At 46.5% G+C, this 17,110-nt stretch overlaps 1 protein-coding gene across 2 annotated transcripts in view; it reads right to left on the bottom strand.

Moving 5' to 3' along the window:
* TAF1A (TATA-box binding protein associated factor, RNA polymerase I subunit A) overlaps nt 1-15,386 on the bottom strand; it is a 524,191-nt gene extending 508,805 nt beyond the window's left edge. Inside the window, exon 1 of one of the 2 annotated variants that reach the window (XM_069608604.1) lies at nt 15,247-15,386. The gene's annotated coding sequence lies outside the window, so the exon portion shown is untranslated. Of the gene's footprint in view, nt 1-10,794; nt 10,960-15,246 lie in introns of those variants that run through there. The other variant, XM_069608607.1, reaches the window with a different exon arrangement.
* Between the last annotated feature and the right edge of the window lie 1,724 nt (nt 15,387-17,110).

The raw sequence follows: 17,110 nt of genomic DNA on the forward strand, positions 1-17,110 counted from the left end.
TGAGGTCTGGTATCCCCGGTCTCTGATAATGTCTAAAGATGGTATGTTGTTAGACATGATTTTCATGTATAGTGAGTGTTTTCCAGCGTGCATTAGATTCAATTGATTGGAGGCCTAGCTTGTATCTAAATCGAGGCAATTGGGAGGCTAGTTGGTAGTCTTAAGGCTCCTCTCCAAAAGATGCATTCAAGATGTCCCAAATTTGCAACGGCAGGGCTAGAAATGTTTCTGCTCCATAAGTAATTATCAGTAAAGGCTTTTGCTTGTAGAATGCAATGACAGGGGTTAGGGTAAAGGTTCCATATTTTCTGAGAATGGCCTTGGCTTATGTTAGTAGGGATTTGGTTTTTGATCTGAGTACGTGGTTCCACTCAGCATTGCATTTATTAAAACAGTACACCCAGGTACATTATTGAATTGGTTTAGTCAATAATTTCATTGCTTAGTTTCCAAGTGAAACGTCCCGTTTTTGTCCAAGGGCATTTGGCTAGACTTGCTTCATGGTGTATGTTTTCAGCACGTTTATCTTCAGGTTGTTTAGGTCAGTGTATTGAATGGGATTATTAAGTCTACGTTGGAGCCCAATCAGGGTTTTAGCCATGAACACCAGGTCATCAGTATAGAGGAGCCATGGGGCTTTGTTCTGAATTTTCTGTGGATAGGCTATGACTTCTTTTTGAGCAAATTGGAGGTCAGATATATAGAGATTGAATAGCATTGCTGATAAGGGACAGCCTTGTTTTAGTCCACGATAAATTGGTATTCAGTTGGTCAAATCACCATTTTTGGATAATCTTACTTCGACAGATGTTTCCGAGTATATTGCTAGGAGGAGGTCTCTTGGGCAGCCCCATGTTTCTAGTTTTCGCAATGGTTCTCCCCTGTTGACGCAGTCAAACGCCTGTGCTAGGTCGAGGAAGGTTGAATAATAGCATGTTTTTTGTTTGAGGACTCAGGAGTTTTAGTACGTTTAGAATGAGGAGATTCAAGGATGTATCAACTCCTTTCACAAAGCCCGTTTGTCTGCTGTCGAGTGTTTACTACGGCCCATTTGTTAAGATGTCGCAAGAGAACTGGGCCGAATATCTTGCCTATAACATCTAGCAGGGCTATTGGACGGTAGTTCTGGGGGTCTTCTCAGTTTTCCTTTTTAAAAGATGGGGATTATGATTACCCTTTTTCAAGGAATATCAGTTCTGCCCAGGGCTTGCTGTGTTCTTTTAGGATGCTGTTTGTAAATCCATCTGGGCACGGGACGCATTGAGGTTCTTGATCATCGTTAGATGTCAGCGAGTGAGCATTCAAATGACCATGGCGGTTGGGGTCCAGGAGGAGGTTGCTGGATCTTTCTGGACTGGTGCAAATAGCTTTGTGAAGTCTGTTGTCCAAGATTCTTCTGAGACATTTGAGGCCTGGGTCTCTACTTGAAATCGTCCATCGTTGTTAATGAGTTCCCAGAGTCGTCTGGTGCTTTTTTTGTCCTAACGTCATTAGCATTATTTATGCGTCATGTTGGGCTCCCTTTGACGCGATCAGCCAGTTTTTATATTTTTGTTTCCTTGTATTGAATATGTTGGAGCATGTCTGGATCTTTCTTTGCCATGATTTCTCTCAAATCCTTCCGCATGCATTTTTTTTTTCCATCTCTGACTTGGGGGTCGTTTAAGGGCCAGCACTTCAAAGATCTCTTGATCTTTATCAAGTTGTTGGCTTGGTAGGTTGTGAGCATCCATGTGCATTCAGATGTATCCTTATCTTTTTTAAATAAGGTTTTTGTTTGTCATCTTGGGGATATCTTGAGCTTTTAGGCATATTTTGTTACTTCCTTGTCCTACTTGGATCTGGTAATCTAATGTTTTCATCTGGTCTGGTGTTGGGATAATGCAAGTGATTGCAAGAAGGTTACGGTCGCTGGTTGGCATCCATATGATTTGGAATGTATATATTATGAGGAGGTTCAGATGTGAACACATAATCTAGGCAGGCTGAAAGGTGTCCCCTGTACCATGCATGTGTCCCTGGAATATCCACCACAGTTTGAGCATTAAACATGTGCAAGTCCCAATTTGAGGTTTCAACTGTCAATCTGAGTGGGTTGAGGCTTAGCTTCCCTTTCGGAATGATTCTCCCGTTGTTGGCTATGAATTTCATTTCCTGTTTAAATCACCACATATTACGATGTGGGGGTCATTGTTGTTTAATCGTGAGTCGTCCACGAGTTCCATTACCATTTTGACAAAACTGATCAAAATCTAATGTATCTGCGCTTTTGTAGATATTGCAGATGATCATTGTTCTCGTTTCTTGGCTGTTTGTGACCAAGTCTCACAATGCCAGCAGTTGTATGTATGGGCTTGGGTTGCAGACCTTTCCCACTGTTAGGGCCAATGATCTTTTAACGTGGGTAGATGTCCCGAGTAAGGTCTACTGCTTGTCCCTTTTTATGGCTCATTTTAGGACAATCCTAGCCGTTGCATAAAGGGGTTTCTCACCACCACGTTTCTTGGAGGCAGAGTAGGTCATACGTTTCCAGTTCTGGTGTGTATGAGCTAAAGAGGCGTGAGAAGACTCAGTAGTTCCAGGAACCAATTAAGAGACATTTTCTCGTTCTGGTAGCCCGGCTCTAGTAGGCTTTTGGAGAAGCTGATAGTAGTGCTTTGGAGAGCCAGGACCAATCCTCTTGTTTGTTTGTCTCATTGTCATTTCAAGCGGTTTGTTCACTGTCGGTTGAGATAAGCTAGGTTCAGATAATCTTTAGAGGGACGTAGGTAGACATTTCTGAAAACGTGTAGATTTGGGTGTGGGTTTGCATTGGTGTTGACGAGAGGTCCTTGAAGTGGTTGTTGTGTGTCGGTTGCGTCTGGTCCAGTTGGTTATAGATTTCGAAGCCCAGGCGATGGAAGTCTTCTGCACGCTCCAATAATGCCTCTTTAACTAAGCTGGATTTCAAGTGGAGCATCACACAGTGTGCACATCTTTCACTGACAAATTGTACGATTTTTATGTCATCTATGTTAATATGTCTGAGGTAGGGGCTATGGTGGAAGCGTTTTAGGACTGATCTTTGGTTTAAGATGAAGTCATTTTCTTTGAATACTTGTTCCACCGTTATTAGTTTGGTTTTGGGTGGGCGTGTGTCTACTTTAGGTCTTGGATTTGTTGTATTCTAATCATGAGTGGGTTCACAAGTAGTGTGCGAGGGGTCGGTGTCAAGACCCCATTTTTTATTGGCTTTTTGCACCGCTCTTCTAAGGTTATGAAGGCGTCTCTTCAGGCCAGAGAGTGGGATAGTTTTGTTGCTTTGTTCATAGAGAGATCGAGTTGGTAACAAATTGTTTTGTTGGCGAGGTTGGAGAGAGTCGTTTGCCGGTGGTGGGAATTCTCCCTGGTTACTCCTCTCTGGATTCCTTTTCATTCAATGCATCCACTAGGGTTCTTAGGTCATCCTGGTCTCTTTGAGCATTCAGAGATCGGGCTCAGGGCTTCGTTGTTTTGGACAATTATTGCGTCTTGATCGGCTTCAGTAGTGGATCTCGCTGTTAGGTTTGTGATGGATGGGTTTCCTCTCAATCCGGTCTTTTGTTCTTGGGTAGGTGGTATTCTTTTATTTCTTCAAAATGCACATGAGCCATTTCTTATTGCTATTTTGATGTTCAGTTTTAGTTTTTTTTGTCAACTGTCGGTTAGGTTTGTTGGGCAGTGATGGGATCTTCCTGCTGGGGGAGTCTGTGAAGATTGCGAATTGTTTCCCACCAGGTTGGTCACCTGCCCGTTCTTTTCCAGACAGGGGTTTGATTGATGGTGGACAAGAAGATGATGTCTCGTCTAGGTCAATTGCTAGTATTATTGATGTGTTGATGATTGGAGTGGTTTCTTGTGGACACCAAGTATTGGGAGGTCGGGAGGAGGCTGCTAGCTTTAGGGCTGGTTGCCAAATTTGAGTCATTTCCGATTGTGGAATCTGAGGTTTGGAGGACACCCCGTAAAGACGCTGGTCTCTAGTGTTGTGTGTGGATGGTATCACCAGTTGTTGTAGTTTCACGTCTTCTGTTGGCTGGGTGGTGATGGGGTGGCGGATCTCATCTCGGTTCTTCTCAGAGTTGAGGTGGTGCATCCATTTACAATTTGAGAATGGTGGCCATCGGGGCTGACGTGTCGGATTCATCACATTGAGCGAGGTCGCATAGCCTATTTTCACACATCAGTGAAGTTTCAGCCTCTTTATCTATTCTTTTGTGGGTTTTGGTTGTATATGACTCTAGAGTGGTCTGTTTGGTATGAGGTCATGGCCAGAAGTGTTGCTGGGTCTTTTATGGCATTGTGTATGGCTTTAATGGCTTTAATAAAGTTTAGTAAAGGGGGCAAACGTGATTGTGAGGGCTGCCATCATGGTGGCATGGAGGCAGTTGCTTCGGGAGAGAGGTGCACTATTTGGTTTGATTCATCTTGGGGATGTCCTTTGTCAGCAGGCGAGTGTCGCTCTGCAGTGGTGTTTCATTTGGTAGAGCTGGTTAGGCTTAAGGGGATCGGCTGGTTGTTGGGCAAGTGAGGGTCGTGCAAGGTACAAAGCTTGCCTTTGTGTCTCGATTTTGGTTGCGTTGTAGGTCGTCCGGTGGGGGTTTCAGGTAGGATCTTGTCGGCTACGCAGGCGGCATGGCTTGCTTGGATTTGGTCGGGGTCTCAATGAGTGGGATTCCCTTTGCAGGTGGGGTGTTTGAATTTCCATCTGATGTGGACTGGTTGTTGGAAAATGCAATCTTGTCTTTTACAATGGCTGTCTCTTTTTAGTCGGTCTGCCAGACAGCTTTGTGGTGTATTCAGAGGTAGAGTGGTGGGGCTGTCTGGACCGCCAAGGCTGTTTATTTGTTGCGTGGCACTGTCCAATTCTTCTCTCCCGAGTATTCAAAAAGTCGTTATAGCGAAGTGCAGATGGTGTTTTCACATTATTCATGTTTGGGAGTTCAAGGCGCAAGTTTCTGAGGGCATTTTAGTTGTTGGTTGTGGTTTTTCCTCGGAACTCAAATGAGTTACGGATCGCGATAATAGGTGTGGCACATCTAATGGATCTTTATTGGGGGGTCATCATTGTTGGTGACTTCCGGAGAGACTAATTCCAACACCCCCTGCACAGAGGAGCTAGGACCCCGGCCGGCTCATTTGATCAGATTTAGGATTGGTGTCTCAAGCTCGTGAAGTTGCGTGTTGGTCAAGCATGGAGCGTTACAGCAGCTCCTGGCATGGAGCGCCATGTTCGTCTCGGGGTTCACAAGATTCTGTTTGTTATTGATCTGAGTTGGCGAGTCGCCAAAGGGTGTTGATTGGCGGTCGATCTATTGTCTGAGGGCCACATTGTAAATGTGCTTTCAGTTCTTTTTGGGATTGAGGAACATTACAGTATGAGGGGTGACTCGGTCTGGGTTAGTAGGCACTGAATTGAAGTTCCAGGCTTGACTGGAGAGCTATGGACCGGGGTCTTGGGTTTTGGATCAGGGTTCGGTGATGGAAGGTATGGAGCCATGTTAGACACAATAATGGGGGGGTGTGCACGCGGGGAGGCGATCGCATCATCGCTTTGAAGTTTGGTGGCCGTCAGGGGGGTGGTGGCGCAGTGATAATGTGGAGTGTTGGGCATGTAGAAGGGTGCTTTGCTGGGTAGGGGTCCAGAGGCATGCTTGTTAGCAGAGTCACTCACCACTTCTTGCATGGGTGGTATTCTTCATGGGGTTGTTGTGTCTCCATGTCTCATATCCTGCCTGGTGATGGGGCCATTGATCGACATTGGGGGGTGTGGCTCAGCACCCAGAAACACAGAGGAACACTTCCTGAGACACTTCGCGGGGCAGCTGCCTCGTCCTTGGTTGTAGGTTCAGAGACCTTCTGGCACTTGCTATCCAGGAAGCTTGCTGCAGCACCTAGCAGGGCATGCTGTGTGCTGGCTGGGTACCGATTCTGGTGCTGCTGGAGGGTCCTCAAGAGTTCTTTTCTCCCTCTGTTCTCTGGGAGAACTTTAGGGGAGGGATCTTGCTTCCCTCTTTGGAGATTGTGGCCATCGTTTACTGGTGGAAGCAATAAGGCAGACTGAACCTTCAGCCAAGGTTGAGTTCTTCTTGCTACTTCTTGAGAAGTCTTCAGATGATCTGCTTAAAGAGAGGCTCCAGCACTCTTCTAAAGCCAAGTGGGCCACAGTGATAGGTGTAGGTTAAGCCTACCTTAAGGAACCAATCCTGAGGTCCCTACCAACAATCTCGGGAAAGCGTGAGGTCATAACCAGAGTGAAAGCAGGAACAAGGTGAACCCCATAACTAAAATGGCAGAAACGTTCTCTCAACATAAATCTATGGCCATATTCCCTTGTGACACCAAGTCCCACACATCTTTCTGTCTGTTGTCTTCAGATAGTCTCTCTGGTTTATGGTCTTCTCTATGTGGTCCCTGTTAAAGCGGCAGGTCTCGTTTGAAGTTGCAGTGAGACCAGACTCCCTGGCTCCTGCAAACCACATTACCGTTCTTTAGGAACAGGGTCACCCTATCGGGGTGGCTTACTGTAAACAACAGTCCAGGACACGACTGTTACGAACACCGCACAAAGGTGGTCCGTGCTGAGCCGCTGGCGCTTTAAGCCATACATTCACAACATTTCTCCCAAGATGGCGCTGTGTGAGCAAACTGACTTTCCAGTGTTCACACTGTAACCTGTAATCTCCTCCCGCTGTCCAGGTAACGGTATGTAACCAACCGAAACGGAGACCGCAGTGCGTTGCTACTGCTCATGGTGGTCACGCTCCGTAAATTCCCACATAGGAAACTCATGTTTCTCTGTCCGTTACTTATTACCTCTTACAGAGGCTTCCTCGTACTAATACCTTCCTTTCCAACATTGCCTTTTTCCTAGACGCTTCCCCCTCATAGAAGACCACTCCTCCGAGCTAACGATAGCATCTACAGCTGAATCTGCCACTCGAGTCTCCTCGGTCCTGTAGGTCATATTCTCTTATTCTCCTGTCACACATTATACTATTCCTAACGGAGCGCAGTCTCTTACTTACAACTACTTTGCCATTCAATCTAGGGATCAGCAGACTTCCGGACTACTATTCTCAGAGTGCAATTCTGGAAACCCCCTTTCATCCAACCCACGCCTTTAACAGGTCGGTTAGACTTCTTAACACTCTTCTCTCCAATCTGTCCTCATCCTTTCAAACAAATACTCACCTATTTTACCTTCTCATCCTTAAGCTCCTGTTAGCTGCTGATACAGCCCCGCTCCTGTTCCCGGACATCGAGGGTGTTCGGTTCCGGGTCTAGAAGGAACTCCTCCCAGGAAGACGACCGGGATCCAGTCTGCTTCCTGATTCACCTCCACTCTCCAGCGACTTAGGGTTTTCTCCCTTCCGAGGGTTTCCTCTATTCCCCAGGTTGGAAGCGGGGAGAGGGTGAGACAGGTGAAGTCTCATTCGCTTCATTCCGATTAGAAGACAAGGTAGGAACCATTTTTGTCTTGTTGTTTTAGGAAACACTGAGTGTAAACCTTGCTCTCACAGAAAAGTGTTGGTTAAACTTAACAATGACAGCTCACTGTCATTGATAATGAGGGCGGGAGCTGGCTTCAGGTTGACACAGTTACACATGAAAGGTTGTTGGGTTTTCTGTCTCCTTTGTTAATCTCTGCACCCCGGCCCCATGTGCGCCTGTTTGAAGTACCATATATTGGTATGTTAATCGCTGCCAGCAGCTGTAGGGCATAACTAAAGAGCAGGGTGGATTTATGGAGCCTTTGTTAGTTAATCAGGCAGGCCATGGCAGGGGGGGGAGCTTGTCCCCCCCCTTTCCTGGAGATGACATAGTGCACTCCAGACTGTCACATTCTAACTAAATATGACAGGGCGGACTGTGCCGGTAGGCTGAGTCCACCCACAGTACACAGGTCTGTGCGGTTGTCATGGTGTGAGCATACAAAGATGTGTGTGGATTAGCCCCACACATTTTCCTGAGGTTGATCTACAATAATTCCATTGAATTAAACATTTCCAAAAGCCCAGGCGATCGCACCCCCACCATGTGGATGGTCGAAGTCCTCACAACCACTGACCACCAGAGACAGATCGGGGCTCCAACCATTGCAAACCCGACATCCAAGGAGAGCTTCCTGATTGCAGTCGTAACAAGCCCACCGACTAACAGAGATGGGTCAGAGACATTAACAAGTGTGAACTGAGCGTCCAAGGAGAACTTCCTTGTTGCAGTGGCAGCAATAAGCCCACTGACCAACAGAGAAGGGTCTGAGACCCCAACATAAGTGGACAAGGCCTTCGAGGAGAACTTCCTCGCCGGACAGGCCAAAATAAGCCCAGTGAACACCAGAGAAGGATTTGGGACTTTGCTAACACCAAGACAGGATGGCAAAGTATACATCAAGATGAAGATTGCGAGAGAGAACTTTTTAGACACCAGGAGAAGGGAGTCAGTCTCCTTGAAGAGGCTAAAACCATTGCACCATGCTCTAAAGACACATGGGAAAAGGGAGTCATTCCTCATTGTCAACTGTACAGACCAATACCAGGAGACGGGAAGTCATTGTTGTGGTCCAGAACTGGGAGTTGTGCTAAAAACACCAGGGGAAGGGAGTCATTTCCCCTGGCATTCTTGTTGCAAGAGAACATTTTTGCAAACATTATCCGAGTATCAGGAGAAGGAAGACAATCACCTGGAGAAGGAACATTGTTGGATTATGTTTTAGTTATAGTTTAAGGGATAGAAAGAGGTTGTGACAGGATGGTGGAGTCTGATTTTGACAGACCCTTAGTATTAGTTTTGAGGCAGGGAAACCCCTCTTAGAAGATAATGCAAGTGTACAGAAATAAGGCTTGGACACAATGGTGGCATGTTTTTGGACAGAAACCTTTATTATTCAAGAAAAGGTTGGAAAAAATGCCACTGTCCCTAAAACTAAGAGGGATATCCCTGCCTCAAAGAAAACCAAGGAAATTGTCAGACTGTCCAAAACTAAAAAGTCAGTCCTTGTCGGGTCTCAAAAGCCTACCTCTGTCCCCAACACTAACTGTGCAAGAAGTCTCTCGTCTAAAAGTAAAGTGTTCATTGCGGTTTCAACCAACAGAAAAGTTCCCAGTCTCTTTGTTAATCAAAAACTGATGAAATATAGAAATGTTCACAAATGTAGAACTCCAAGGCTGACTTCCCCCCCCCCCCCTCGATGGATTCTTGTACCATTTCCTTTCCTTTTTGGGCCTTTCAGGGCTGCATCTTCTTCAGCAAATGTAATGGGATAAATCCAAAGAATAGCTTTCTTGAATCCACACTGGTTTATCCCAACAACTTTCAGCTTCTTGACTTCTTTACGAATCGTGGGGACGGAAGAAGGGCAAGGCGTTACACTGCTTTTCTTTAACGGCCTGTGCATTATCCTGTTCCTCATGGGGTAGACTGCTATTGGGCAATGGAGGGCCTTCAAAATGAATATCACTGCTTTCCAACACAAGCCCCTTGTCCGCCGAGGGCCTTGCCAATGTTGCAGGCAGTTCTTGCACTTTAGAAACTAGCCATTCAACCCAGTGTCAGCTAGAATTCTGGATTGCCTGGGCAATTCAACAGTTCCATGCAATAATGTCCCCGCAAAAATGTCTCCTGACAAAAAAGTCAGTTTTTTGCTGAGACATGATTACATTGAACATGCGTGCGGCACCAGCACAAACACAGGCGTTTTTTTTTTTTTTTATAATGTGAGCAGGGGACATCCCTGCAACCTATCCCCATACATTATGTCACTGTGTATAATGTTACCAATGGCTGTTCCCGGTGACATTATGTATGAGGACATTATGTCGGGGGACATTATTGCCCGATACCAATTCAACCAGGTTAAAGTCCACCCTATTTCTGTACAACTTTGAAATTAAATTACCCTTTTCAAAATTCTTAAATACTCCTCAGAAAAATTCCAGTTTCTCAAATAAAAACAAGCGACACTGATCCGGAAGCTCGCTAATGACACAATATTGCTTAAGTGAGCTCCCAAAGAGCTTGTTGCCTTTTTCTGTTCAGGATATGCCCCCCAGGACCAGATTCAGGATGGTGCTTACGTATCAACTCCTGCCAAAGGCCCTCCTTGGCCTGGTACTGAAGTCCAGCCTTTGATGCTGGAGCCCACATAGGAGAACCATGCTGAAAAGCCTCCTCATGGCGCCGCCTATCGTGAAATGGGATGGGATGAACGATGCTGAAACGCCAATACTAGCAAGGGCATCAGAAAGGATGCCACACATGTTCTCCGGTCACCGCCTGGAGAGCTGCTTATACCTCAATTTCATGGCCTGGGACATGAAGACCACTTGGACTGCCGCTGCCAAGGACCACCAGGAAGGATGCTGGGGATGTTCACTAATCACAACCAGTGTGGGGAAAGCTGCAGAATACACTCCCTCTGGTGCTGCAGTGCCAGGGAGTTTGTCACCTGATGTTCCAAAGTAGGAGAGTCTGCGCCAAGAATCACCACACGCTGATGGACTGACGTGAGGTTCAAGTCCTTTGCAGCAATGTCGTAAATGGACCAGCACCTGAAATCTGCCAGAGGTCACCTGAACTGGAACTGCCACATGCCCCACACTATTGGGGTAGGTGCCTCATGCACCGGGGGGAAGGGGGCAACCAATCCAACCCCTCCAAAACAAGCCCCTTCAAGTGAGCCAGTGATGCAAATGCTATTGTCAGATTTATTGCTAATCTTCCCGTCTTTCTCAGAATTGGAATTGCTTGAACCATGTTCCCCTTCCTCCTCACCTGATTCTCCGGATGAGAGTTCTTGTCTTCGCCCCTTTCTTCTGGCGGTCTTCTTTTTTGAGAAGAGATACGGCCTTCTGCAGTTGGAAGCCCCCCTGTCTCCCTGAAGACACAGGGATGTAAGGGACCTCCCACCGAAGAAGTCAATAGCGAGGAAAAAAGCACAGGCTCAAAAAAACCTCTCTGATAGAATCTTGAGTTGGAAGGTAGGCTTTCAGTGACCAGGGAGCGAAGAATCCACTTGTGGACTGGAACGATGCAGAGGAAGTCTCTTAAAACACACAGAGATGGAATGGAATATCTTTCCTCCTGCAGGCTCCTGAAGATAAAGTTCAAAATGTGACCTCTTATGTATCCGCCACGTGGGAATGAAACCAGAAGTTAAGCAGCACTAGAAAGGAGGATTGCGAAAAGAAAGCTGAAGAGGGAAGCCAAAAAAGATGAGGCCAAGGTAGGCAGGCAAAGAAGAAAATAGGGGGGGGGGGGGGGGAGACCAGTAGGAGCTCAGGTAAGGACTGTCAAAAAGACATGAGAGGAGAGAGCGGCAAGGAAGCCAAGAGGAAAGCGGGGCCGAAGCAGCCGAAAAAATAAACGTGGGAAGAACAGAAGCCTAAATAGCGGCAAAGCGGGAGAAAACGAAAGTGAAGGCTAAACAGAATAAGCAAAGAAGGAACCGGGCTGAGACCGGTGAATGGCCAAAGAAAAAATGCAAAAACAGCTGAGAGCGGGCTCAATGCAAGTATGGAGTGTACAGCAAACAAACGTTGCAACGCACCGAACAGAACATGAAGGAGGGGCTAAATATGGAAACAGGCAAAGGGACGAGGGAAAGACTAGACAGATACTGGAAGAGGGAAGTTCCGGAATGGAACATTCTAATGGTGACGAAGTCGCCAACGGTCTCTGAGGCGCCAAGGAAAGTACCTTGAAAGCGGCGGCATGACAGCTATTCAAGCCTCTGCATGTAATGTCTGCTCCTAATCTCTTTTAACAATGTTGAGAATGCTTACCGTGGCAGCATTACTGCAACAGCTGACTACACATCCTCTTTGCATTTATATCAGACTCAGACCCATCCAAACTCGTTGCCTCATTATAAACCCACTCATGAATTTGATGATGCGGTCCAGCAAAAGAAATCCTTACTACGCAAGCAGAAACAGATTGTTCTGGCCTCTAACTTTACGAACAAGCGTGAATTGATTAGATCCTTACAATGCCGCTATAAGAATTGGCTTCGTGCCCGCCGAATGGTCATGCTGCAAGCTGATGGAGAGGCCATGTTGCGTAGTATCTCACAAAAAAAAAAAAAACACTGCTCAGATATGGTCTCTCATCAATAATGCCAACAATGCTGCTCAAAAGCCGGTACAATTAAAATGGGGTCAATGAGAAAGAGTGGGTGCTGTTTTTCACTAATCTTTATGCGAAACCATCACTCAATCAAGATGGACAGATCTCTGAGGTGCCAAAATGTGAGGGTTTAGTAATCTGATGTTCAAGCAGCATCCTCCTCTTTGAAGACCCTAAACAAGATTTTAGACCAATCAAATAATATCTAACAATACCTTTGTCATGGCGCACCTCGGTGATGGTTCCCATCTTTAAAAAAGGGTGATCGCTCACTTCCTAGCAATTACAGACCCATTGCACTTCTGGACGCGCCTGGCAAGCGCTTCTCTAAATTCATTTTGCGGGACTTCAACAAATGGTCAGCTGATCATCAAAAGTGGGACCCTTTTCAAACAGGATTTATCCCAGGCATGGGCACTTGTGTGAATCTACTAACACTCACATCACTTATAGAGCATCATTGCATCGCGAACCAACCAATATATGTCCCCTTTGTTGATTTAAGAGCCGCCTTCGACTCTGTTTTGCGGGAGCTCTTGTTTCAAAAACTGCACCTGCTTGGGTGTCCCTCATACCTTTTTCGCTCATTGAATCCCTCCACACACAACACCATACGTGTGAGACTAACATCCGATGGCAAACTTTCTGAACCTATTAAGAAGTTTAGAGGGCTGAGAAAAGGTTACATTGGCCTCGGCTCTCTTTAACTTCTTCATTTCACATATTGGAAGAGCTTTTTTACATCTTCTCACTGACCCTCCTAAACTGGTGAACAAAGCGGTTTTGTTTTTGCTGTATGCCGATGACCTTGTGCTTGTTTCTAAAACACTGAAGGGTCTGCAGACAGCCTTGAATGCCTTGGCCACATAGAATGAAGACAATCTTCTCACCATAAATCTAGAGAAAACCAAGATCATGCAGTTCATTCCTCCCAAGAACTCCATTAAGAGAACCCCGAAATGGTTTCTGGGGGGGAACCCAATTCGAAATTGTCAAACATTACATCTATTTGGGCACCGTGATCACCAGTCAAAGAGGATCCTGTGCTCACCAACAATTATTACAATATAAAACTATTACCTCTAGTCATCCAGCCACACTAATACAAGCCAAGTTTGGTAAATGTACTATTGTGCCAGCCTTGACTTATTATTGACAGAAGAAGTGTTTTGGTCTAGGCTTGAGGGCAAATACTGGCGAATAACTCTGCAGCTTCCACCCTCGACTTCAGTAGCCTTGATTCTTAATGAGTTGGGCCTGATCTCCTTGTTTGCTCGGTACATGTGGCTGTTAGTTGCTCTATTTAGAAAATGTCTGATAGTATGCCTAACACAGAACAAGTTTGTAAAGCTATCAGAATTAGTCCTTTCTTCAACTGATCTTTCATCTTGAAGTGGCGAAAGTTAGTCATCTATGCCCTCGCACTTGCAGAGGTTTCACTAGTCACTCTGATTCAAAATCCTAATAAAGTTAAGACAAAACTCTTTAAGAGTGACTGGATTAACACTAGAGACACCTGTTGCCAGTATCGAGATTTCAACCCTGATCGGTTTGCCATAAAAAATATAGCGTACCCCAGCCTTATCTGGTACAATCTCCATCGACCCTGCACAGAAACAACTTTGTTAGTTTGAGGCTGAACTTGTGGCCAACAAGATAGGTTTTGGCGCGACGTAAAATTATCAAGAGCACAGATGCAAGAGACAAGATCATGAATAAACGCTAAGCCATTTCCTGACTGAGTGTGATGCAAATATTGACCAACGACGCACACACTTTAAATATTTGACGGAACTGTTCCGATTCCTTACTCCTGAAATTCTATGGAAGATAATACACTCTAGAATTTACACCCAGACTAGATTAAGGGCCATTGCGTTTCTTCGTGGTCTGAAATTGCAGGAGAGCAATTAAAGTACTGTCAATAAGACCACGCTAAATCAGGAACAAGAATGACAACAGTCTAGTAGTTGTGAGTGTTTGTGGACTAGGATTATAGATGGCTGTCCAAGAACTGTTTAGACCTAACTGTGATTAGAAGTTGATTTAAAAATTGGATAGATTATTCTGGGTTTGTGTTCAAAAGTCCTTTTGTGTTTGTTTTAAAATTAGTTATTTTTGTCTTTTTTATGTGCCCTCTCCTTTTTATAATTGTCATGTGTACAATTAATTTATTATGCTTTTTTTATATGATATTGTCAAGTTGATTTATATCAGCTATGTCAATAAAAAAAAATAAAAAAATAATGTCTGCTCCCCTAATAGAGTTCCAGACAGTGCCCTTCAGGCTGCACCACCCTTGGGTATCATGCGCCATCGTCCAGTTATTTTCCGGTCTCCCAAATTCTTGGGCACCCCCACCGGTCGACCAGATCTTCCATGCATGTGATTACCTCACAGAGTGTGCACTAAACATGGAATTTGAAACAAAACACCCATCGTGTTTAGCCCAAAGAGAGCACACAGTAAATGTATTGAGCACCCTAAACATTTGAGGGCTACTCTTAGTTCAAAAGATGGAAAAGGTTGCAACAGCGATCTCAAGCTACTGCTATGAGATACAAAATGTTCGATTTGTTTTGTCTGTTTAGCTTGCATTCTGCTACCAGTAGTCTGACTTCCTTGTTACAAAGGCAGGACTGGACTACACATACAGACAGTGCGGGGGAAAGGCGGATCTGGCTGAACATCTCACATGTCAGGAGACAACTTACGGGATACATGATGTTCCATGTCCGAATGAAAACTGAATAAAAGGTTTTAGGGTGGCGAAAACACACATCGCATAACCGTGGGTGACTTAAGCTGACCCACGTTAAGCGTAGCTTACTTATAAACTGGCCATATTGTCATTGGCAGCCATAATGTATGATATAAAACTCGACGGAACGCATCGGGGAGTCAGACTTATTTTAGCTGTATACCTTAGGAGGAGTAGCTCGGGAAACATGTACGAGACGGATGCACCGTGAACTCCGAAAGCAGCATGAGTTGTAAAAACGCATTTGGGCTGCACAAATACAGCAAAGCATCCTACCGCACTGATACATCAGAGATGGGGGGGAAAGAGTAGTATTCCATCCAGAGGCGTTCACTCACCTCACCCTGAACACTCCTCTTCCATCCACCCAGTGCAGTGCGGACTGCATGCAGCCTGGGTCTCAGGATCAGCAAGCACGCCTGCTGTGGACATAGAAAACAGACTTCACGTGATATTGAAGATGGTAGAGCCTAGTTCCCGTCTGAGAAACGGACCGTAGCAACGGCCCGCCCCTCCTCAACATTACGTCACTTCCAACATCAACACTGTGATTTTCACGGGCAATTTTAGTGTGCGGGAACTGGAAGTCTCTTCTTGCTGGTGGTGCAACCGGAATCTGCGTGCCTTTGGCTGGCAGCGGTGACACGGTGGGCATTTTCTTCGGGATACCGGGAACGTGCCTGCAAGACTCGCCCCCCCCTTCCCACGCAGCGTGCGACTTGGTCTTGTCTCTCGTCGTCATTTTTCTTAGCGGGAGACTCTGGCTGCCAGGTTGCAGGAACAGCAGCAATATGTGTGTTCTTGGCTGGCTGAGAGTACAATTTGCGTTTTCTTCGGGATACTGTGAACGTTCCTGCAAGACACCAGGTTGAGACAGGGAGCGGAAAATTACATTTACTTTAAAAATCATGTTCAGCTATTCAACGGAGGACTAGGAACAGTGGCGGTGGAAGGTGATGACTAACCGATGAAAGGGGGCTAATAGAGTAATTTAATGTTTGATGAGAGTATGTTTGTAATGGGTAGGATGGGTGTTTTGGAGGCGGTTGGCTGGGGCTATCTGCGTGTGGTTCGGGAGAGGCACGTGAGCTTCTTGATGTGGGTATGCAAGGGGAATCTTGCTATGTGGAGGGAGGATTGGGCATTATGGTATTGGTCTAGAGGGAGGGATGGGGCATCTTGGTGGGGTTTGAATCGTTGGATGGGGCACACTGGTGTGGGCCTGATGGAGTAGGGCACATTGATGTGGGTCTGGAGAGAGGGATAGGGCTCATTGGGTCTGGAGGGTGGTATTGGTTCATCTTGGAGTGGTCTGCAATGGATGGATGGTGGCACATTGGTGTTGGTCTGAAACGTATGGGGCATCTGTTGGCCTGGAGGGTGGCATGGGGGCATCTTGCTTTGTGGGTGTAGGGATGGTGGTATCTTGGTGGGTTCTGCAATGGATAGGGGCACATTGGTGTCAATCTGGAACCGTTATGGGGCATCTGTTGGTCTGTAGGGTGGGATGGGGCATCCTGGTGTGGGTGGGATGGGGACATCTGTGTGCATCTGGAGGGTGGGATGTGGCCTCTTGGTGTGGCTCTGGGGGGAGTGGATGGAGGCACATTGGTGCCAGTTTGATGGGAGGGACTGGGCTAATTGGTGTTTGTCTAGAGGGAGGGATGGGGCCTCCTGGTTTGGGTTGAATGGGGACAATGGTGTGGCTCTGGAGGGAGGGGATGGGGGCACATTAGTGTGGGTTTAGGAGGGACAGGCACATTAGTCTGGGGGAGATGGGGGCATCTTGGTGTGGGTCTGGAGGGAAGGATGGTGGCATCTTGGTGGGGGTCTGGAGGGTAGGATGGGGGCATCTTGCTGTGTGGATGGAGGGATAGTGGCATCTTGGTGGGGTCTGCAATTGATGGGGGCACATTGGTGTCGGTTTGGAACAGGTATGGGACATCTGTTGGTCTGGAGGGTGGCATAGGCCATCTAGGTGTGGGCTGGAGGGTGTGATGGGGCATCTTGGTGTGGGTCTGGAGAGAGGGGATGGGGCACGTTGGTGTGGGTTTGGTGGGAGGGATGGGGGCATTGGTCTGTGTCTGGGGGAGGGATGGGGCACATTGTGGGTCTGGGGGCGGGATGGTTCATCTAGGTGTGAGTCTGGAGGGCAGGATGGAGGCATCTTGCTGTGTGGATGGATGGATAGTGGCATCTTGC

Source organism: Ambystoma mexicanum, chromosome 4q, assembly GCF_040938575.1.
Source record: "Ambystoma mexicanum isolate Mex_15411 chromosome 4q, UKY_AmexF1_1, whole genome shotgun sequence".
Classification (NCBI taxonomy): Eukaryota; Metazoa; Chordata; class Amphibia; order Caudata; family Ambystomatidae; genus Ambystoma; species Ambystoma mexicanum.